Genomic DNA, 23,655 nt, shown 5'->3' on the forward strand with positions numbered 1-23,655 from the left:
TTCTTGTATCCTCACGAGATGCGTTGCGATTACGCAAAGTAGTGAATGGTGGAGGCGACATCAGAAGAAACGAAGCGGGGACTGGAAAGCTGCAACCAGTGATTAGCAGATGATGTGGACTCATTCATGAATTCAAGCAGACAGACTCAACTTTTTAAGATATATAAATACTCCCTAAGAAATCCCCAATAAATATGGCACATGTTAGGCTAATAGGTTATGCAACTATATGGCCCCACAGTGAGGGAGGACAAATCTCAAGTAAGTGAAATCACAGCAAAAGGTTTTTGTTGCTTTGGTTTTTTTTTTTTTTGTGGAAATCTGAGTTCTCCTTAAAGAGGAAAGAAACCTAACAATTTATTTGCTTGACATTTTCCTGACTGTTTAAATACTTTGGTAGAATAATACGTCGATGAAAGTAAAACTCCAATCTCCATAATAGAAATTCTGTAATGTGTTTAACGATCAGTGTCATATCCCATGTGTTAAGGTCAGAGAAATAGCTTTAATATGTGTGAAGAAAGAAACATTTTCCAGGGTAAATGTTTTGACTCCTGCTTAGACTGCATATAAATACAGTGATTGACAGCTGTTTATTTGGGCCATTTGGTAAGATGGGTCATGCTTATTTGAAAATCCACTGAGGGAACCGGGGAATGCTGCTTCAGTGCAGATGGACAACACTGTACATGTGCAGAGAAGAGCTGAATTAGGAACCTGAGCCTTGAGACCAAAATATTGTTTTTCCTAAAGCCGTGAGCCATCCCAGCTTTTGTATGGTGCCCACAAAGTAGAGAGATTTTTATAGAAGCTCAGGTCTAGAGCTAAAGCTGTGTAGACAACATATTTGAGCACTTTCCATAAGTCCATTTTTCGTCCAGCTATCTGGTCTATAGACTCCAGAGGGTTTTTACATTATTTCACCATAATTTTTATTATGTGTTTTATTTTAACATAGCCATAAATTGATTTCCCCAGCTATTTAAATTGAATGTTTATTTATTCAGTGACATTTACTGACAACCTTGTTATTTTCTGCAGGAACATCCTGATCACACCAACACACAGTTACAGTCATTTTCACCTGGGAGGTGCTCACTTTTCCCGAACCAACATTAACAGGATCCTGTCATTCCAGGATTCAAAAGCCTCTTTCTTATGCTGTTAGGCTGCTACTGCTGCGTTTTGCCCTGGACTCAAGAAGTAAACGTGACTATGTGTAATATGTATAAGGAAATCCCTGACATTTTGAATCTCTCTCTCTCCAGTCTTCTAATTAAGCGTCTCAAGAACATTGAGACATAAGCAATATACAGGACAGTAGCTTTAAATAACATCATCAGTGTTTCTGTCAAAATGACAGCACCCACATAGAAGTCAAAATAAATAATGGCTGCTGAACAACTCACATAGCCCAGAGTGGCTCTCCCACACTGTGATGTGACTATATGATGTCGATACAAGACCTCTGATGTCAAAGGCCCTAAAAACAAATTTGCTTTTCACTGTCCAGCCCATAGGCATGACAAAATATCAGAACCCACTGACGTAGAACACGATCTCAATGTAATCAGAGAAAATACAATCTCACCCCACCTACGAGTCTGGGAGACATGCGAGGGAAGCCTTACTGGTGAGGTCACAGCTCACCACAAGATGACTGACGAATCACTACACGAATACACAAGCATGGAAGAATACACACACACAAAAAGACACACTTTTCTGCAGCGAGGTCAAGGCATACCACAGTAATAGTGGGACAGAAGCTAGACATCTACCCCCTTACACAGTCACGTAAAAACAAAATGCTACACATATATTAAGAAATACACAAGACAATCCTTGCTGACGGTGGTCGGTAGTCGGTGGTCAGGTTTGTAGCATACAAGCAGGGGAAACGTGGGCGTCATGAGGTGAACCAAACGCTGCTTCTGTATGACCTTTCACTACGCACAGGATAGCATTTAAATCAAAGTGAACAAGTCAACTTTCTGACTTGTTGGCTGGTTTTGGCCCGTCAACAATTTCTGTTTTATTTTGAGCATCCTGTCAAAATGTATTTAAGTTTTGTCCTTTTGGTCTAAACACAACAGAGCGTTGCTGGATTTGGACTAGTCATAGTAGAGTGACTCCAAAGACAAACATATCCATGTGATAAATAAATCCTCATTTACATTCTGCTGCAATGATAATGACATATCTTTGTAGTGCTTTGTTTGCATACTATAAGCAAATATTATAGCCAGCTTTTGTTCAGATCCATGACTTCTGAGTACATGTGTATAAGGTTGTTTGGTTGAGTGATAGCCAAGACTGTGCATGCACTGTATTACCTCTTGTGGATACGTTTGTGGATTAACATACAGTATCCATCCCAGTCCAACTCATTTCCATAACAGATCTCATAAACGAATGGATGAAAAAGGGAACTGATTGTCATGATAGTGACCTTGCACAGTGAAAGGTAACAAAAACAGAGATAACTTCTTTAACTTCTACAACAAAGGCCTGTTTTCATTCATAGACAAGAGAGTCAAAAGGTCCACATGACAGGCCAATGAAAACAATGGAATTTGTATTTTTTGAGAAGATATCATGCTCCATTTGCATTGTTTTATTAAAGTGTTGTACAGTGTTTGCTTGCACTCTACTGTTTGCAGCTTGTCCTTCTTACATTAAGAGTTTAAGAATAGGGGGTGTCTTTCCTATTTTTGCCCCCTTTGAGTTACATTAAGCAAAATATAAAACACTATTTTTGTGTGAAAACAATTTGCATCTCCACACTAACAATTTGAAGTCAATTTTACATTTTAGGTTGACTAACAACAAAACTATATTTTAGGCCTATCCTCAATTAGATGTACACTGCGGACATTATGCCCTGACACTTCCTCACCGTTTCAAATCTCTGCAGTGAATTAATACCTGATTTATCTCTGTACTTCCACATATAATCACACAGACTACATGATGAAATAATTTCCCAGTAACAGTTAAGCAGAATCAAATGATTAATTTTTTTGAAGTGCCTGTTGGGCCAATTTGAATTTGGACTGTTTAATTGGTAAGTTGGCTTGGATCATATTTTTGTGGCAAGTATAAAAGAGTAATGTTTAGGTATCTTCTGATGTGTTGGCTTTTGTTAAGCTCAGTTTAGTTCCACTGTAAGTCAGTGGGGTCAGGTGACCTTAGTGCACAGGGCTTTCAGAAAAGCCAGGCCACACCACTTTAAACTGTGTTGTTGTACAGACAGAGAAGAAGCATGTTGCCTTGTTAAGGTTCTTGACCTTCTCATATTCTCCTCTCCGCCTTCCTGCGGTCCACCTCAAAGTTCTTGTTTCAGGGTATTTTTCACTGCCCGGGCCCCTTAGATGAAAATCAAAGTAGACATGTCTTTATGCACTTCATGTACTTTACTAACAGATGAAAAAAACCTCAGAAGAATACTGAAACGATCAATGTGGGGCAAAGATTCCTAGAGATGCATGCAATGAAGTTCTGTCTGTAACAAACAGGGACAACGTGAAGAAAACGAAGGGGAAGCAGCAGAAGAAACAAATAGTGAAACAGGCATGAAAAGAAGGATGAGGGCTCTAGCAGACCTTGTGCCCAGCAATGGAAGTCTTGCCAATCAAAGCAGTGAGTCATTTGTGACCTTGAGAGAAGAAATAACAGCAGAGGGATCCCTGGACTTCCACGGCAGCTGATGTGGTCACCTTGTTTTCCCTGGTGAGGTTTCTGAAAATGATTTAGGGGAAACTCTTTTGAGCTTATGAACTGCGTGGTGTTGAGAGTGACGCATGCAGCAAGGCTCATTCTCAGGAGATGTTTGCATGCCTGTCTGATGGAGAAGTTTTCGGCACACTTTCGAGATCACTTTAACCCAATAAGGGTAAAAGGTTGAGAACATTCAGATTTTGATAACACCTTCACTAAATGTCAAGATTGAACTATCCCAATTACTGGATGGACTAAAAATAAAATTTTCTACCAGACAGACCTCGTTACCAACATTGGATTAAAGTTTTCCCTTATGCTCTGAAATATATTGCAAATTGACTTGTGTAAACTGGTACAGACATTAATTATTCCCAGAAATTGTAACCTACTAACATTGGTGAGCCCTTAACCTTTCGTCCAGCACCATATTGAAGCAAAAACTTGCCTTTTTTTCAATACAATGACTCAATACTTCAAAACTAATGCACATTAACCTAAGTTGGTAAACTTGATATCTGCTAAGCATTAGCATGGTAGTGCTGTTATTGTCTGTTAGCATTTACCTTAAAACTGCAGCAGCCTCACACGGAGTCACCTGCAGGGCTGTATACTGTTAGCCTTGCAGTTTAACAGGAAGTTGGCCCCATCATTTCTTTGCCGTGTAACAATCACAAGCAGGATTTATGTATTGACTGCCACATTATGATTAACACAATAATTATACATTCCACATAGAACTCAGGTATATCAGAGATATACTGTGACCTATTTACAGCAGGTAAAGGCCTTGGCATGGGATGATCATCACCTGATTTGCAAATTACAACTTTAGGACAATGCACATGTTTTCATGACCAATTGTAGAGACCGTTTCTATAGGGTAATTTTGCATCACTGTGTGACATAACTGCTACCAGGAAAACTCCCACATGATACAGGGCAAAAAAATATTATGTTTTATTTTCTTGTTTAAAACACGCCTACTCTTTGGCAGTGGCTTCCCACTAAATGCTACATGTGTACCGTACATTCAAATGAACAGACTTCAGTTTAGTGTTTCTCCTCTTTCCCACTGACCTTGAAATTCCCTGGCATTGGGTACTGTTACTGAAGTAATGTACCAAATATGACATATTTTACATTTACTCTCCTGACAAGCTAATGAGGACTGTCTGGCAGCCCAATATATTAGACATTTAGAGTGCCAGTAGTCTGTTTGAGGGTCAAGACTACTGATACGAATGGAGAACGAGATTGCACAGCTGAAGGAGATTGAAGATGATGATGGTGGAACAACACATGCTTTGTTTTAAATGGGAAATGTGATATTGACTTCTGGCCATTATAAACTGCTGTGAACTAGATCATGGACTATGCACCAATAGGACTTTAGATTTGACTGAAAAACAATGATATTTAGAAGGTCTGTAAAGTCAGGTGCACTGCTGCATTACAAATTTCAGGAAGGAGTGAGACAGCGCAACAGTTTAATTATTAAGATTGAACAGATTATTATAAAGACAGCTATTTCCTGGTAAATTGCCACAAACTGTATGTTAAATCATAAATAAAGTCATGACTGAATTACAGAAACATATTTCAGGGTTTTAATTATTTTGCTGCCAGCAGAGGAAAAGTGACAGGTTAAGTCAACAGAGAGCCAGCAGCCTGCTTGTATGTTTGTCTAAATTGTTTCATGTGAGGAGCGCTGAATGTGTGCATTTGTGCCTAATGTTTACTGTCCAAAATGAGCACGTGGCAAAGAGGTTCTTACTCACCAGCCACAATCTACAGTGGCGCAGACCCAAAATAAAGACGGCCTTACTGTGCAGCGACTGTAGTTGCACTGTACACTACAAGGCCTCACCCCTGTCTCACCTCCACAAAATAACCAGAGTATAAATAACACACCTACTATAAAGAAAGAGGAAGTAGATTTTGGCTGCAAGCCTTTAATCTCACACATACTTTTGGAATATTCACATTTCATTAAGAAATATTTAATAATGCACATGGCCAAACCAGAAAATCTCTAGGGCAGGAAAATGCTGGGATGTCTGGAGCCCTTTTTGCTATAATAAACAGAACATCATTACTAAACAGGCAGTGGGTGACAAAACCATACAGTGCATTTTGTAACAAGGGTTAAAAGATGCTGAATAAGTGAAAGCGACAGGCATTGAAACATAAAACATTAAACAAAGTATGTAAGTATGTACAGTGGGTACGGAAAGTATTCAGACCCCTTTAAATTTTTCACTCTTTGTGTCATTGCAGCCATCTGCCAAAATCAAAAAAGTTCATTTTATTTCTCATTAATGTACACTCAGCACCCCATCTTGACAGAAAAAAACAGAAATGTAGAAATTTTTGCAAATTTATTAAAAAAGAAAAACTGAAATATCACATGGTCATAAGTATTCAGACCCTTTGCAGTGACACTCATATTTAACTCACATGCTGTCCATTTCTTCTGATCCTCCTTGAGATGGTTTGCTCCTTCATTAGAGTCCAGCTATGTTTAATTAAACTGATTGGACTTGATTAGGAAAGGCACACACCTGTCTATATAAGACCTTACAGCTCACAGTGCATGTCAGAGCAAATGAGAATCATGAGGTCGAAGGAACTGCCCAAGGAGCTCAGAGACAGAACTGTGGCAAGGCACAGATCTGGCCAAGGTTACAAAATAATTTCTGCAGCACTCAAGGTTCCTAAGAGCACAGTGGCCTCCATAATCCTCAAATGGAAAAAGTTTGGGACGACCAGAACTCTTCCTAGACCTGGCCGTCCAGCCAAACTGAGCAATCGTGGGAGAAGAGTCTTGGTGAGAGAGGTAAAGAAGAACCCAAAGATCACTGTGGCTGAGCTCCAGAGATGCAGTAGGGAGATGGGAGAAAGTTCCACAAAGTCAACTATCACTGCAGCCCTCCACCAGTCGGGGCTTTATGGCAGACTGGCCCGACGGAAGCATCTCCTCAGTGCAAGACACATGAAAGCCTGCATAGAGTTTGCCAAAAAACACATGAAGGACTCCCAGACTATGAGAAATAAGATTCTCTGGTCTGATGAGACCAAGATTGAACTTTTTGGCGTTAATTCTAAGCGGTATGTGTGGAGAAAACCAGGCACTGCTCATCACCTGCCCAATACAATCCCTACAGTGAAACATGGTGGTGGGAGCATCATGTTGTGGGGGTGTTTTTCAGCTGCAGGGACAGGACGACTGGTTGCAATTGAAGGAAAGATGAATGCGGCCAAGTACAGAGATATCCTGGAAGAAAACCTCTTCCAGAGTGCTCAGGACCTCAGACTGGGCCGAAGGTTCACCTTTCAACAGGACAATGACCCTAAGCACACAGCTAAAATAACAAAGGAGTGGCTTCGGAACAACTCTGTGACCGTTCTTGACTGGCCCAGCCAGAGCCCTGACCTAAACCCAATTGAGCATCTCTGGAGAGACCTGAAAATGGCTGTCCACCAACGTTCACCATCCAACCTGACAGAACTGGAGAGGATCTGCAAGGAAGAATGGCAGAGGATCCCCAAATCCAGGTGTGAAAAACTTGTTGCATCATTCCCAAGAAGACTCATGGCTGTACTAGCTCAAAAGGGTGCTTCTACTCAATACTGAGCACAGGGTCTGAATACTTATGACCATGTGATATTTCAGTTTTTCTTTTTTAATAAATTAGCAAAAATTTCTACATTTCTGTTCTTTTCTGTCAAGATGGGGTGCTGAGTGTACATTAATGAGAAATAAAATGAACTTTTTTGATTTTGGCAAATGGCTGCAATGACACAACGAGTGAAAAATTTAAAGGGGTCTGAATACTTTCCGTACCCACTGTATGTAAGTTTGGTGTAAGAATCCATAAAACAAGTCTGTTTAATGGTACTTTGAACAAAATGCTAACATCACTATACTACACTGATTTTTAGCAGATGAACTGTTGAACATTTTAGCACCAAACACACATGCAATACAGCTCAGGGTCATAGGAACCACTAATTGTGTAGGTCGTAAACTAAATTACTGGAAAAACTTTGACCAAATGATGACACAAAATATACAAGATATAAATGTTACATTAATATTTTTTATACAACAAAAGCAGGTTTTTAAAAGCGGATTCACAATCAGCTAGCCAAAATCTTCTGACAAGCTATTCCAAAGCTTTGGTGCATTTAATTTCCCAAAAGTCCAAATTTGTGTCCCTTTTTTTGTTTTTTTTTTTAACTGGCAAATCTACAGTACAGATTTAAAAATACCTGAGTTTCTATGTTTTTCCTTTTGCTGTTTAGCTCTGTTTCATTCCTACTGTCATTCCAATATGATCTGTTTAATGTGAAGTACGCATATTCAAAAATGACATAAGATTTGACAATGTGGTTTTCACTAGAGTTGTACTTTTTTTGTGTGTCTTTTTCCATCATTATGCCTGTGAGTATTTTCCACTGGGCTAATCTCCTGCAGTCTTTAGTTACCTTGGAAAAGATGACAAACAGGCCAGCAGCCTCTGAAACAGCAGCATGTTTTCCTGCTCTCTCACCAGGATGCTACTGGCATGCAGGCCAAAAGGCTTTCCCAGCACCGAGGACTTAGCTCTGTTCAAAGGAATGGACTGCCTGCCTGTCTGCATGCAAGTGTGTGTCCCAGAGTGTGTGGGTGGGCGTACAGTATGTGCTGTGCATGCAGCCAGTGGGTAAGGGGCGATAACAGCAGTTCCTACAGAAATTGATGTGTGGAGGTAAAACTGTGTGTGGGTTAGGAACAAGCTATTGTTGCAGATGTTTTGTCCTTTGCCCGAAATTTTCGCTGTACACTTTGTCACGTTTAAAAATTTGACATACAGGTCTGTATCACTGAGTGAAGGAACTCCATTTTCGTGTATTCTTTGACATAAAGATTAAACTTTACAGCATGTGAATTCACTTCAAAGCAATCTCAGGCTTAATATTCCTATAATCACTATGTTTATGAAGTGGGTTGGAGATAGTTAGACCGTAATTATACTTAAATTTTATGTTGGCATATTTGGTTCTTTTCTGCCAGAAGCCACAAGAAAGGCACCAAAAACAATGTGTTTGGAAAAAATGTGTTGATTTTACTCTACTAAGATTAAAAGCATAAATGTAAGAAACTTCCACTGCAGATGCTATTCAAAATGCTTGGAAGTCACTTGACACCATAGTCAGACTTTTCTCAGGTAACAACATGAAACATTTGATGGAAAGATCAGGTGTCAGATATTGCAACAGGAATACCAACCTTAGCAAATGCAGTTTCTTTTAAACAAGTCATAAACCTAGTAAAAAGAAAACGTCTGGAAAATGTAATGACCTTTAAGTAATCCTCTTGACCTTTCCAAATCACCTGACTCACTCAAGTCCTGTGTTATTCCAAATGCATGGGATACAATACACGCTGCACTTTTCTACTGTTAATAATACAGATGTTAGATATAGGAAAAGTCAGTCTATATAGTGACCGGAGAAATCCAGATTATCCAAATATCCACATTATTATTCAGATATTAAGAATAAGAGAAAACAAAACAACTGGCAGCAGCATTCTTTCATATGCAGTTAATTTTAGAGAGGCCATATTTTTCTTATTTTCACAGTATTGGACATAATTCATTGTATTCATGAACATCTAGAAACACAGCAATTTGCAATAATGAATTAGTCTTATACCTTTTTAAATTGTTAACATAGAAAGACCAACAAGTCATTTCTCCAGTAAGACCTGTGCCATGAGACTAGTACGGTAAGGGTAACAGAACCAATTAGAGCCAGGAGATTGCTCTGTAAAACCTAATGGGCATTTGTAATAGGCACTTAGAGTAATAAACTGACTTTGTTTTCTCTCCACTGTAAGCAACACTGGGTGGTTGTTTACAGCCAGTTTGAGTGTCTGACTGCTTGTGCTGCTGGCGTCGTTAGATTGTTCTAGCGATGCCGTCACCTTCCCCAAATCTCAGCCATTATCTTGGTGAATAAACCATTGCGAAAACCTCTAGGCAAATAAAACCCAGGCTGCTAAAAAAAAAAAAAAAATTTAAATCATGTGGTTTATATATATATATATATAATATTATATATATATATATATATATATATATATATATATATATATATATATATATATATATATATTTATATATTTATATATTTACATTTACAGTAGAAGCCGTAGGGGCTGGCACAGGACTTCCAGTCAAGTTCTCTCCCACATATACAACCAGTTATGCTTGTTTGCTTTTCTAACGAGACGTGACTACGCTCAGGCTAATTTTATGGTGATAATAAGCTTACTAGATTGCAGTGAAATGCACAGACACATGCTTTCAATTTTTTACATTAAATTACCATCCAGCAAGGAGTGTGAGCTAAATCCACTGATGGGTTCATTGCCAGTAAAAGGACATTGAAAACTATATTTGTCCGACTGACTGGAAATGGCACAGAGGAAACCGTTGAATCCTTCAGGAGAGAGAAATTGATAGGTGCACTGATGGAAAAATGCCACAAAAATGAGTGGGAGAGGAAAGAGAAGGGAGACGGCAAAGAAACTGGAGGAGGAAAATAAATACAGGACGTTTATCTGATATGGAATTCTCAACTCAACGATGACAAATAAGGAAATAGAGATTGGCAAAGACAGGGAATATATAAATATAAATGAATTCCTTCCTTTAGACTTTCACCACACCATACTGCATTTGTTAAACAGAGGTTGTAAGGAGGAGCATTTTTTTTTAAGTTTTGTCCTATGCAGGTTTTGTTGAAAACACAAGGTCTCCCTCTCTGACCACAGCAGTGGTCTGCTGACGGTCACACTGTGGCTAAACTCTCGGGCTGCAAGAGCTCTCGGGCTGCATCACAACCACATGAAGAGAAAGAGGGAATACCATATTGTTTTGTTGAAAATAAGAGGGGGACCTGTGAGCATGTGTGCAGGGCAGGCAGGCATGCAAATATACAAAACCTGCATGGGCAAATTACCTCGTACGCCAGCGGAAAGACGTGGGACGATCTGATCCCCAGAACAGGTGCCTGACAGGGGTAGTCGCCTCACTCTGTATTCATGTGCAAAACAACAAGAGAGGATACACACATCGTATCTGGACTGTTGGCTCTTTGTCTGTTTTAATTGTTTTGAATGCTGTTGCTAACCAGTGTAATGGTCTTCAGATGTGGACTCCACCTGTTTTCATGTGGATCAGAGGAACAAAGAAGTGACTCACACTAATCTTTAAGAATAAAGCAAACAAAAGCAGGTTGACCATTTCTACCACATTATACTGAAAATATGATTTCATATCCAAAGTCAAGAAGTGAGACCAATGCAAGAACCACTGTCTTCATAAAGCATAGTGGAAAACAGTGGAAAACAAAACAGGGCAGTATATCTACATTTTAATGTGTCACACAATTATGACAGACTCTGGGTCACATTCACATGTCTATGTAGCTGACGTAATGTGTTCCATTAGGTTTTGAATTGTATGTTGTTTCACTTTAGACTAGTTTTGTCTGTACATCTGAAATAATGAGGTGCCTTTTTATTTCAAGGCGATATTAGACAGGAGCAGCGCTTTTCCTCACAGGACAAAACATGGAGAAATGTGACGGTCAAGAATACACAGTGAAGGACAGATAGCAGCTAAAGGTTGAGACTATAAAACACAGGTGTTCAAGCCCATGTTCCTCAAGGGCCACTATCCCGCTTGTTTTCCGTCTTGTCGATTCGTTCTGTCAGTACTTTCGTCATTTGACTTAATGTCAGTGTGCTAATATTTCCATATATACAAGTCTATGGAAACTCTGCACAGTAGATATTTTGAAACATCTGGAAAGCACACAAGTGTAAGGAATACATTTACTGAGACAGAATTCAACGTAGCTAGTTCAGTTTTACGGAGCCCCAAGGTTTTTAAAACTAAATAAATAAATAGAACATTCTGAAATAACTAATTATTTGAATAAATAGACACAATAAGTAAGTTCTAAAATAATGCAACACACCTTTGCAGTTCAGCTCATTATTTTTTCATTACATTATAGAGGTGGCAGAATTTGCTAATTATGATGAAATATTTCATTATGCTTCTTTTCCACCCTGTGCCCTTGATTGACAAAGACATTCTGCTCAAAATAAACAGGGCACTAGGGACAAAAGCATTGTGAAATTTAAAAAAAAAAAAAAAAAACATTGGAAAAACATTTTGAAATCAAAACTGCTGGAATTAAAAAAAAAAAAAGGAAAAAAAGGGTGATTTCATAATGTGCCACTTATTTAACTTTGAACACATCAGGCTACGTACAGTTTCAGGGTTCTTGTTCATGCTGGATTACTGAGACTTCAGTGTCTTACCAAAACACTTGAATATAGCAGCATCATCATTTGTATTGGTAACACCTGTGTTTTCCCTACAGCAAGTCAAAATGTGCATTAAAAGCGTGATCATTTTTAAACGTCAGTCGAGAAAACATTAGGCAGAACTAATACCACAGAGGTGCTGGATGAAAAGATTACTGCAGATTTTACTTTTCTTAGGAAGTACAACATGAGAACAAACTTCATTTAGTAAAACTACGCCGTCTTCAATTTTTGTTGACCGAAACATTACTGACATAATGATACGTCTAGAATGTGACCAATAATAATTATAATAATTAAAACCATATTTTTGTCAAAGAAAACAACCAAAAAAAAACAACAAAGAATCAAAACCATGTGCCAACTGAGCACTGCTCCATAGTGAGTCAAAATTTGCATCTTAGGTTCTTTGACAAGCGAAATTGTGGAGTGCATCTATAAACTTAAAGGTTTCACTGTCAAACATTTAGGCTGCTGACATTTCAGGATAACCAGATTTTTATGTTTTGAATTACATCACATGTGTTCAAAGGGTGTGTATGCTTGGCTCATCTCTTTTCCTGTAAGTTTCTCTGTGACCTTGGTTGTGAATGCCTCCATACACTGAAGACACTTTCATGTTTAAATTTCAACTGCCCTAAAAGAGCAAATTAATATATCATCTGTTTCTATTGCTCCAAATAATTCCACCATGCATTGGCTGTGACTGGCACTAGGATTTTTGAATAACATGAAATTTAACTCTGAGCTGTCGGGCGTCTTGAAGAAGGCAGTCTACTGCAAAAGACATTTTCTCTGATTTGTATAAACATGCCAGTCAAACAGCTGTTCTTTTCTGTCTAGGTCTGGATCATCTTAAAGGCCTTGGATTACAGTCATTTGGTATTTCCCTGCATTGGCCTCTCAGTTCTTACTGAACATGACCAGTTTGACTCCATCCATTCTCAACATACTGTCCAGTAGGTCGTAGACACTTCATTTAATGGAGTCCAAGAGCAGTTTGATAGTATTCAGGGGCCAGGGCACTGCACTGCAGTACATCTGTGTAATCTTATTGTTTTACCATCTATCCTGTCAGCTTCTTGCATCACACCATTGACAGTCACTCAACCACAAACAGAATATAAATGATGCTAATACATTCAACAAATACATTCAACTATGTGTAAGTGTAACATGATCTACTTATAAAAATCAATCTTTGCATTTCTTATGAATTTACTGTATGATTTAAAGTTTATGGATGGATTTATAATGAACCTGTTTTTTCCTCTTTATCGATAAATGATGATCAAACAGGATTGATTTAAAAAAAAAAGACAAGAAATAAGTTTCCATCAGTTTCATTATATTGAGGCAACAAATAACGTGTCTGTGCTGCACAAGAGTTTGTGTATAAACTGTACAAAACTGGATTTTTTTTGCACCTGTATAAATGCAATCAGCAGTGGTCTGTTGATGCCTCTAAACATTTAGCAACCACATCTAGATGGAAACTATTTTCACATTCAGAGGCACTAGGAAACATAAATGAAGGTGCCCCAGTGGAATCACACAGTGGCTCGGTGCTGGGAAGGCAGTGTGGACCAGCCAGGAGAACAAACCGGTCATGAATTGGTGTGTGGGCCAGCCAGTATGCCTCTGCTGGTAATGCTAAACAATGGGTGGCAGTGTAGTGGAGAACAGGGGTGAATAAGCAGTGAGGTCTGCTGCTGTAATGGCTGGCAGAGGTCCTCGCAGTTAGAATCACCTTTATTAGCTGTAATGCATCACACGTAAGCTAGAATTAGAAGGGAATAACTGCAGTGAGTGCCATAGCTATTAATTCATCACTGGTAGCAGAGCAGTGTGTACATTTGGCCAGAGTAGAAAATATCCACATCTGTTTACAGGTATAGCAACCTGCAGTACCTAATGAGAAAAAGATTATGGTTACATAATATTTCTTTTATTGAAAACATTTGCTCAGTTTTTATCGGTGCTGTATTCCTAAGTGCATCTTCTCTATCTGTTGGTTGGTTTGTCGGTCCACCATTATGGTCCACACTAAAGGATCAAAATTACTCAAAATAATTGATGTCATCCATCAGTTTAGATTTTTACTTTTAAATACTTTAACTTTTTAGATTTATAACAAAATACTTGTAACATCCTCACCATCCTCAGTTGTAGCCTACCTTGTGTTTAGTATTAATTAGCATGCTCATACTGGACTAAGTGGCTGAACAATGTTTAAATAACATACACCTGAATTTCCCTTCAGAGATTAATAAAGTTTATCTTATGTGAAAATAATAATAAGTAGTTCAGAGTGGTCCCCATAAAGTACTGTGTGGACACAAGCTGGCATAAAGCTCATGACTTACAATTACAGTAGCAGCATTAGGTGATTAAACAAAGCTGGCAGAGCTGTGTGGCCTGGATCCTATAATGGATACTGTGTGTGTTATACTGTATTACAAATTAAATGCACAGAGCACTAGTTTGTACCCCAACAGAGGATTAGCTGAGGTGTTGTTTTCTAGGAAAGACCGTTTTAGCTCATTCAGCTCAGTTGCTGCTGAAGATTTCAAAAGTCCTGTTTTCTCAAGACATTCTCCAAGCTTCTGCTACGTTTGATTTGGTCGCAAGATTAAAGTCATGATGGACAGATGCACCCGATGAAGACAGTGTTTGGCACAGCTAACAGGGCGGTGACTGTTCACAGATGTAATCTCAGTGCAAGGTTGAAAAGCGGGGTGGGAAAGATAAATTTACAAGGGTCTCAGCTCCCTGATGAGCAGTGTCAGACTTTGGTACAATATCAAACTGTGCTTGACCATGACGCCTAAGCCTCCAGCATGAATCAACAGTCGTACGCGAACTGCAAAGCAATACAATCCTGAGAAATGGTGTGTATATTTAGCAAAGGTTAAATAGAGGGCTGAATGAAATATTGGGATAAGTTAATACTGGCAGTGTCTGAACTGCTGAATGTGATAAAAAGTGACAACAGTACAAATGATGAAACCTTCAGAGTTTCTTGCCTTTATCATGCAATATGTCCTTAACAAAGATAAAACGCACTAAGTACTTGTTTTAAGTTCTACTACTTTCCCATCTTAATTACTCAAAAGATATACTTTGGAAGTATGTTGAATAGTGAGCTGAGTTTCTGGATGACTCTGAGATCGTACAACACAAATCCATATTCTCGCAACAATGCTGGATACTGCATCCACCCCCTAATACTTTAATTAGCCAATAATTAACACTTTATCTTGGAAGATTTTGCTGTTATGCCATATTCTATAAATGATGAGTGTATAAAATTGAATTGAGCAATGTGTCTCTGCAGTAACTTTACAGTACCTCTCATGTTGAAACACCTTTAACCAAACCTTTTCTGAGTCACTGCAGTTCTTTTTACACTGTTTAGGTTACTGTCATGTTTGTCATAATTATTGTTTGTGTATGTTTTTAAGACTCTGGGTTAGAAAAACACTTTGAATCTGTGTTTCCCCCACACTTTTCTGTAATAAACATGCCTTAAGTGGATTTTTCTAATTTTAACAAGCAATGTGTGTTTATAATGGTAATTCCAGGACATCAACCCGGATGAGGGAAGCCTGACTCACAACAGCACTGCATGAAAAATAATGTACAAATGATGCAACATTTGCTATTGTGGTGGAGCATTTTACCAGTGGGGTTAGTTTGGGTTTAAGACCTTAGGCTTTTAAAAAGTTAAATTAAAAACAAAAAAAAAAAATCTGATTCTATGGTACATACATGTAGGTTGAACTGTCCCATTGTGAGCCAACAGAACCCTTACGCACAATCAGTTACTGAATTCAGAGACCGTAAACACTCAGCTGCAAAGTTGTAAATTTGAGTCTGGAGAATTTAATCACATTTTACTCATTAAAAAAAAAAACAGGACTTGTGATTTTACTTCCTGACTTGACATCCAAAGATTCAAGTCCGAAGTCTCTGAGGTAAAATGTCAATTTAAGGCTCAAGTCTCAAATGTTTCCAAATTATTAGGGCAATTCGAGGAGCATTTTCTCCTTGTGAATCTTGTTAATTGTAATAAATAATAAAGGTTTACAATGTGTCCCTGAATTCTCAGAACCTGCTCAAAAATTTGGAAACTAAATCAAAATAGAAAAAAAACTTAGCGTTAGGTCACAATAGATAAGACTACGACCTGATCAGATCAAAACATTGTCATATTTAATAAAATGTGGGCCTTGGAGTTAGTGTGCAGGCATTATTTTTCTCCTTTACTGAAGATATTTGAATAAGCCTGGCACCTGTGCGATGTCCACATAAATACTTACTTTCCTAACAGGATCAAAAGGACAATATTGCATATATATCTACTGCAAACTGGAGGCAGAGGACGCAACTTTGATTTGATAACTTCATCTGTGACATTGTCAAAAATGCATCATTTGACAACACTGGATTTCAGTTTTCGACTAAACATGAGCCAGAAGTCAGTATTGCCGCAGTAAAGTTCAAAAACTACAGTACTTTTCAGAGATAACGAGCCTAAAACAAATCAATTTGCAGTGACATTTACACCGACCATATGCTAACTCGTTACTGGACATAACTGGCCAACATACCCATACATACAATTTGATATACCAAGTTTGCTTGTCAAACACTAGCTAGGTGAACATTTCTGTTTACCTTCGATAAATCTCCATTTAGTTAACTATATTCAACTCATGGATTTGACTCAGACGTTTAAACGCATGTGTGTTCGTGTAGCCAGCGTTATATTATGCTATCACGTCAGGTAGCTAGTTAATGTGCTAGTTAATGTTAACAGCGTTAGCCTATTTGTTAGTTAGCGACCCGCAAAATGTGCCAACCAACAATTTGTGACTAATTTGAGTAAAGCCTCTTAGTAAACGTCTTTTAAACTGCCAGTGCAACAGAACAAGTGGGATATAATTCAACTTACCTCACATGTTTGAGCAGGTTTGATGCGGAGGTGTTGTAACGTTAAGAGGAGAGTCTGGTCGCTTTGGGCAAACACAGATTACACTGCATGATAACTGTGTTAGAATCAGCTTTTTTTAACTTAAAAGTAAAATAATCTTTTAAATACGGCCAGTGCTGCATTAGGTCCAATCTCCCCTTCAAACGGTCCATCAGGACGAGGGTCAGTGTTGATGGACTCCATCTCTGTGTGAATTTAGCGCCACTGTTACACACGCTCCGGAAACACTACAGTAGTTTCCGGTTCGGCATTTTTTAAAATTTCTTTTTTACTTAGTAACGGATGTGATTTGAACACTTCCGAAGTACAGTATTTAAAAATATATACACGTAAGTAAAAGTAAATTATAGATTTTAAAAACCACCTTGAAAAGTACAAGTACACAAAAACCTACTTAATTACAGTAATGTTTGTTACTTCGTTAATTCGTTACTTTCACACTAAAACAGCACCTGTGAACCTCTTCATTTGGTCTATATTTGCTGAATTGTGGCAATTGAACCTCTGGTCTACGTTGCACTTGAACATGACAAGTTAAATTTCAAAGCAACTGCATCTGGTATAGAGCCAAAGACCGACAGAGTGAGTTTCAATGGTTTGTTTTATCTGAGGTGTTATAGCTCTCACTTCTCTGTAGCCTAAAATGAAGCATCAGCATGTGAAAGCTCCAGTAAATGTATTTATAGCTCGCCAAGCACAATAACATTCATCAACAATCACTGCTGTAACAAACATACAAGTCACAAATGAAATATTTAATGAAGGTTATGAAGTGAAAGGGAGTGGTAAGTGTTCCTACAGAAACCAAAATGGTCAGATTAATATAGTGTAGTACAGCTCACAATATGTGTGTGAGGGTGTGGTTCTGTCAGGGTGTGAAACCACAAACTAATCCAGTGGCATGATTCACTGACACAAACACACTAATGTGAAAGTGTCCCATCTATTTTGTGTATAAACTAAACCAGGCAGGATGTCCTGGTGTATGACTGGACTAAGACACCACATATTTATTATGTGAATCATGGGTTTCTCTGTGGCTGAGCATTTTCACGCTGTGATGTTAATAGATCCCTGGTCTTGTTGAATTTCCCATGTTTTCTGAGGACTTGGGAAATATACTTTGCTTTCTTTCAGAGAACTCTATGATAATATTTTAGACAATAAGCAAGAAAATACCACAAACAGCTTCCCAGTTGTAATGTTTCTGTCACCCCTACAAGATGTCCACATGGAGGGTAGCAAGTCTCAATACACCAGAGTGAAATTGGTCACAGGCTTTAAAGAAGAAATACACACATACAATTTTTAGCCAGTCGTCACAGTGTGAATGTGAAAGTGTTGCGTATGAAATAGTCTAGGTGGTCTCATCTGTGAGTCCATGACTCCATGAATCAGCAAACCTACAATCTGTGAATACGCAGCTGAAGTTCATGACATTATCTAGTTGTAGTTGTACCTGTAGGCAGGAACGTCTTTTTTACAAAGCCCAGTGACAGTGGACAAATCTCTTATTCTTACAGCCCAGAAATATATAGCCACATATAGGCTAGCTCAGATTGGTTTATACAAAAATCTGCCTTTAATGGGCATTTTACATTACAGAAACATGTTGTTTCTTTGTTCTGAGAAAACAGTACAACTGTTGCTGCCGCAGGTCCTTTGTTTAAAGTTGCGATCGTTTCCATCTCTTGATAAGAACTAAGCTTTGGGGGGTAGAAATCCAGTGAAGGGACATTCCCTGCTTTTTTGCAACCTGCCACACTACAAAGAGTTTTGCTCCGTCAACCCTCGACCATCAGCCAGCTGCACTGGGCCTCTGAAGGCAACATCAGAGAGCAGATTGTGGTCACTAGTGGCTAACCAGTAACCATATTATGAGCTGAGCTCCTAAGTCTTTCTCTAAACCTTCTGGAGGTTCAAAGCAGTGGTGAGGTTTGGGGAGAAGGCTGTTCCGTATTGCTCCCATTCAGATGACGGAGTATTGTGGTCCAGCATGAGTGGATCGGTCAAATCGAGTCCATAGTTTATCAATGAACATCTGGAAAGTGGCTTTGCATGTGGATGTAGGTTCAAATGGTCAGTGATGCTCTAAAAGCTTCTATAAATTCTTGTGCTCTGTGGCAGTGAAATATGGAACCAGTAACACAACTGGCTTTAATCTGTGTTTCTAAGATTACTGTGAGAGCAAATGTTGGAATGAGACAAAGACAAACATGATGACCTAGGGGATGTGATAAAATCATCATTTCACACCTATAAGCCATTCAGTCAGCACCAGTTTGAAGTGGTATTGTCGCTTGGTTGGCAGCCATGAAGGCATTGACTGTGTGTGCTGAAACTTGCGAGCTGAATTTGAACCTAGGTCACTGAAAACACACAGTATTACCATTGAACAAGAAGAACAACCCTGGTTTTATGGCGGGAACGTTACCAGTAAGGTCTGAGAGATACTGGTCTCTGTGTGTATATTTCATTTCAGGCCTGTCTTTAAAGATCAAAGATTCTTGAAATTTAAAGAAAAATTTAAAAGCCTGTCAAGGTCATCCAGAACTCCTCCCTGAGTCTTTCATGTCATTTTCCTCCTGACCGCCGCTGCCCTTTCTTTGCTTTTAACTCCCTCTCTCTGTGTTCGAGACAGTAATAATCATATAATCATCTCGTTAGTGTGTTTTATTGTTAATACTGTTTCTGGTAAATGTGGGACACACACATCGTGGAACATGCTATGGCAGCGCCTGTGTGTGCACATACTATATGTGTATATCAAGTTGCCATGTTCATGTCATGTGAGCACCATGTGTGTTTTTGGGGGGGTTTTTGCAAACGTTATGGTCTCCATGTGTGTTTCTGTGCGTGTACCATACTGTAGGCTTCTGTGTGTTTTTGTATCTGCTTTGCAGTAGATCCCTATCCCTCCTTAAAATGTGGTTTAAATGTCCCCGATTCCTGCCACTGGGTAATTTCTTTCCAAGTTTCTGTTTAAGTAATTCACTATATTCCACTGAGGCAGTGTAATATGATTGAAATAGCTACAGAAAAGTCAGAAATATTTTTTATTCTGGGAAGTTAATACATGATGTGGCTTTCTGATCCATCATGGTAATTACTTGTCATAGTTGTGCCTGTTCCTTTTAAAATGCCATTGTAGTAAGTGGACTGGAGTAGTTTTGTGACAAATTGGGTACATTAAGCAGTCACCGCATTATTGCTACCACCTTATTACGGCTGAACATTTTCCCTCAATATTGTGCAATACTGAAGCCTTAACATTCTGTTTGGTAGTAAAAAAAAGTCTTATAGAAACTGTTTTAAAAATGCAAGAGTCATTCTTTAATTACCAGAAAGAGGCTCTCAGGATTAGATAACAGGAGAAATAGATCCACAATGTTGGACAGAGAAAGTGGATGGAGAAGAGGAAAGCGGAAAGCGGGCAGGAAATCACATTCCTGCAGCCTCCATGTGTGTGATACACCCCACCCACCCTGCACCCTGCCTGAGCAGCTGGCCAGGTTGCTTGCGAAAGAGGCACTGCCGAAACCCCCTTTTGTTTTCCTGGCTTTCCCCTTCTTTCTAGTGGGGCATATTAAAACCATCTACGATTTTTGTGTGGTCACACAATGTTCCAATTTCATCCTCTTCACTTTAAGTCCTCCTCTACTTTCATCTCCTCTCCATTGCCGTCTTCATTCTGCCATCACATCACAGAGCCACCAAATTAGACGTCCAAAGTCAAATCTCTAATCATAAAACTGGTCCGGTTTCATAGAGTCAAATGGAAAAGCACCATAGTTGTTTTTCTTAAGACAGTTACGGGAAATTTCTAGTAAATATAAGTTCTAGTAAGACTGGCCCTCATGCACAGACAGAACTATGAAGATATATATATATAGGTGTGTGTGTGTTTGCCAGTTACTGGCTACAAAATTGCTCATCAGTACAATAGTGGCCCTTGTCTCGATTATATATTATTTATTTTATCATTATTATTATTATTTATAATAAAAGAAAGAAAATTGGGGGGAAGAATCACTGACAAGAGATGAATATTCGAGAGCTTGATTTCCCATGATGATGATAATGATAGGATGACACTGCGAGATGATGATCTGTCCATATTTCCTTCTTAATTCTGTGGTTTTGTAAAACAAAACTGCTGGAAGCACAGTAAAAGAGCCAATCCTCAACTGATGGGGATGAAATTTATTATGATTTCTTTTGGTTTCCTCGATATATTATCTTTAATTTATGCTATTCTTGCTACTTTGGACAGCAGATTGAGCAGATATTAAGTCAAAGAACTATTTCATAATAAGGGATAAATGGAAACAAGCATAGAGGCTGGATGTTCTCAGTGGCACTGCTGTCTTCCTTCCAACATCCCAACACTGAAACTGTAGAAGCACTTTTAAAGGCCAACATTAAATTCCATTTTTCAGCCATATGAGACATTTGAGGATTAATACAAATGAACATTTCCTGAGACACAGTTATGTAAACACTTTTGAGCACTAAATTCCAGGAGTAATTTATGTTATAACAACAAAAACAATACCTTTTGTAGTCTTTTACTGATGGTTGAATTATAATTTTATATTTCCCATGCTGGCTTATGAATTAGGCCTTTTTAGGATAGAAAGTAGCATTCTCTTACAAAGTTTTTGCAAAGTGTGAAAACCCACCACACCCATGAATAAATCAAATTCAGCCAAAAATTACAAAAACATACAACATGATAATTAGTCAAAGTGATCCTAGGCCTCAGTGATTTAGATGCTGTGAATACAGACCTATAACATTATATGAAGCTTTGCGTGTAGGACATGAAACATATTTATCGAACTGCAAATGCCTTCAAATAAATGAAATGTGACAAATTGATTCAGCAGTCCAACTGTTTATGTGTTTCTCACAGTGGTTCAGCGTATACTGTGTGTGTCTCTCTGAATGTGTTTGGCTGTGACAAGGGAGTTTCCAGACTCCGCAGACCCTGATGAATGGGTCACTGTGTGTCCATAGCTGTGTGGATGTGTGGTCAGCTATAACATTTGCACACTCATTTTCTCATCAATGCAAAGTATTCTGTCCCTCAAATACTGATACTTTCTCTCATCACTGCACACTCCAACAAACACACATTGACAGACATGCAAACACACATACACAATATGCTCTCTGCGGAAAGTCACACTAGAACAATATCCACACTCATTTTATGTGAACCGTGTGACTCACCAGAACTTGTTATTTCACCTGCCAGACGTTCCTACTCTTGGCATGCCATGGATCATTTCTGACCCAGAACATCATTAACCACCGGTCCATTTGGTGACTCACGCCCACAGAGAAGTGGTAATCTGCTCAGCCTCCAGACACGCGACTATGACTAAATACCAACAGGGTTCCAAGCTACTGTGGCTACCCAGATTACCAGGCTAAGACAGGCAGAAACCCTTAAACCCCAGTCAAATATGATGTCCTGGGGCTAAATATTACCACTGTGATTTCTGCCCTAAAGAGATGGTCCTTGTCTAAAGGAAGAATCTTTGCGACGAAAGGCTTTGATCTGGTCTCTAATGAGCAGACCCAACACATTCGGCACTTTAGTGGTTTCTGTAGTGTGGTCAGAGCCTATTCATCAACTGTAGTTTAACAAATCAAAGTTTTCACCAGACAGTCTTCTATATTTTTAATAATTGATTTAATAATTAATTGATAGGGATTTATTTTTAGCAAATGCTACCATGGAATCGGTGCTAACGTTCAAAAGCTAGTCTAGCCAAGCTTCCTAATCTTAGAACCAGTAACTATCTCATTAAGTTCTACTTAGCTGGTAGATAACAACCATATGATGGGTTCTCCCAAGTGTTAACAGTACATAACACATGTATGATAAATAGTTAAAAAAGATGTTGGGGTTAGGGGGTCAGGTATATGAGAGTTTGTAGCAACATGCTATGGAAACTGAGGTTTAGCTTATTAAAAAATACAATTGCATCATAGTTTATATTACCCTCATTGTATAGGGAGAACTTAAAACCTTAAGCTTTTCTTAAATGGACAAATTCTTTCACTAGTTTCTTGAGTTCATCTCTCAAAAATCTTTTATTTTTTTTCCTTTCATCAGAGCAAGGCTGTATTTTTCTGCGAGCATCCTGGGTGCATCTGGACGGACCTTTCTAGTCTGCTTTGACAACGTAATGTTTTCTTCCTAACTGTCCCTTTCTCCCAGACAACCTCGCTGCACTGCTGCCAGAGCTCTGCCTGCTCCTCTCATCAGAACCAGCGAGACCAGAGCACAGTCACTCTCAGTCCTCTTGTTTTTACTTCACCGCTCTGTTTATTTCTCGGGGAGGACGGTGACATATTTAGCCCATCTGACAAGAAGAGAAGGAGAGACGGGCTGGCAGGAAAAATGAAAAGAAGTGCACATGTGCTACAGGAAGAAAGTGGGGAGATGGTAAAACTATAGCAAAAGACATAACAAGTGGAAGAGAAAAAGAAAGTTATTGTAGCTCCTGTGGCTCTAATTTGTCCACGTTCAGAG

At 38.7% G+C, this 23,655-nt stretch overlaps 1 protein-coding gene across 1 annotated transcript in view; it reads right to left on the bottom strand.

Annotated features, from left to right (window-relative positions):
• LOC113122213 (tumor necrosis factor receptor superfamily member 11B) overlaps positions 1 to 23,655 on the bottom strand; it is a 69,645-nt gene that overhangs the window by 17,511 nt on the left and 28,479 nt on the right. The gene's annotated exons all lie outside the window — the stretch shown is intronic.

Source organism: Mastacembelus armatus, chromosome 16, assembly GCF_900324485.2.
Source record: "Mastacembelus armatus chromosome 16, fMasArm1.2, whole genome shotgun sequence".
In the NCBI taxonomy this organism is placed as follows: domain Eukaryota; kingdom Metazoa; phylum Chordata; class Actinopteri; order Synbranchiformes; family Mastacembelidae; genus Mastacembelus; species Mastacembelus armatus.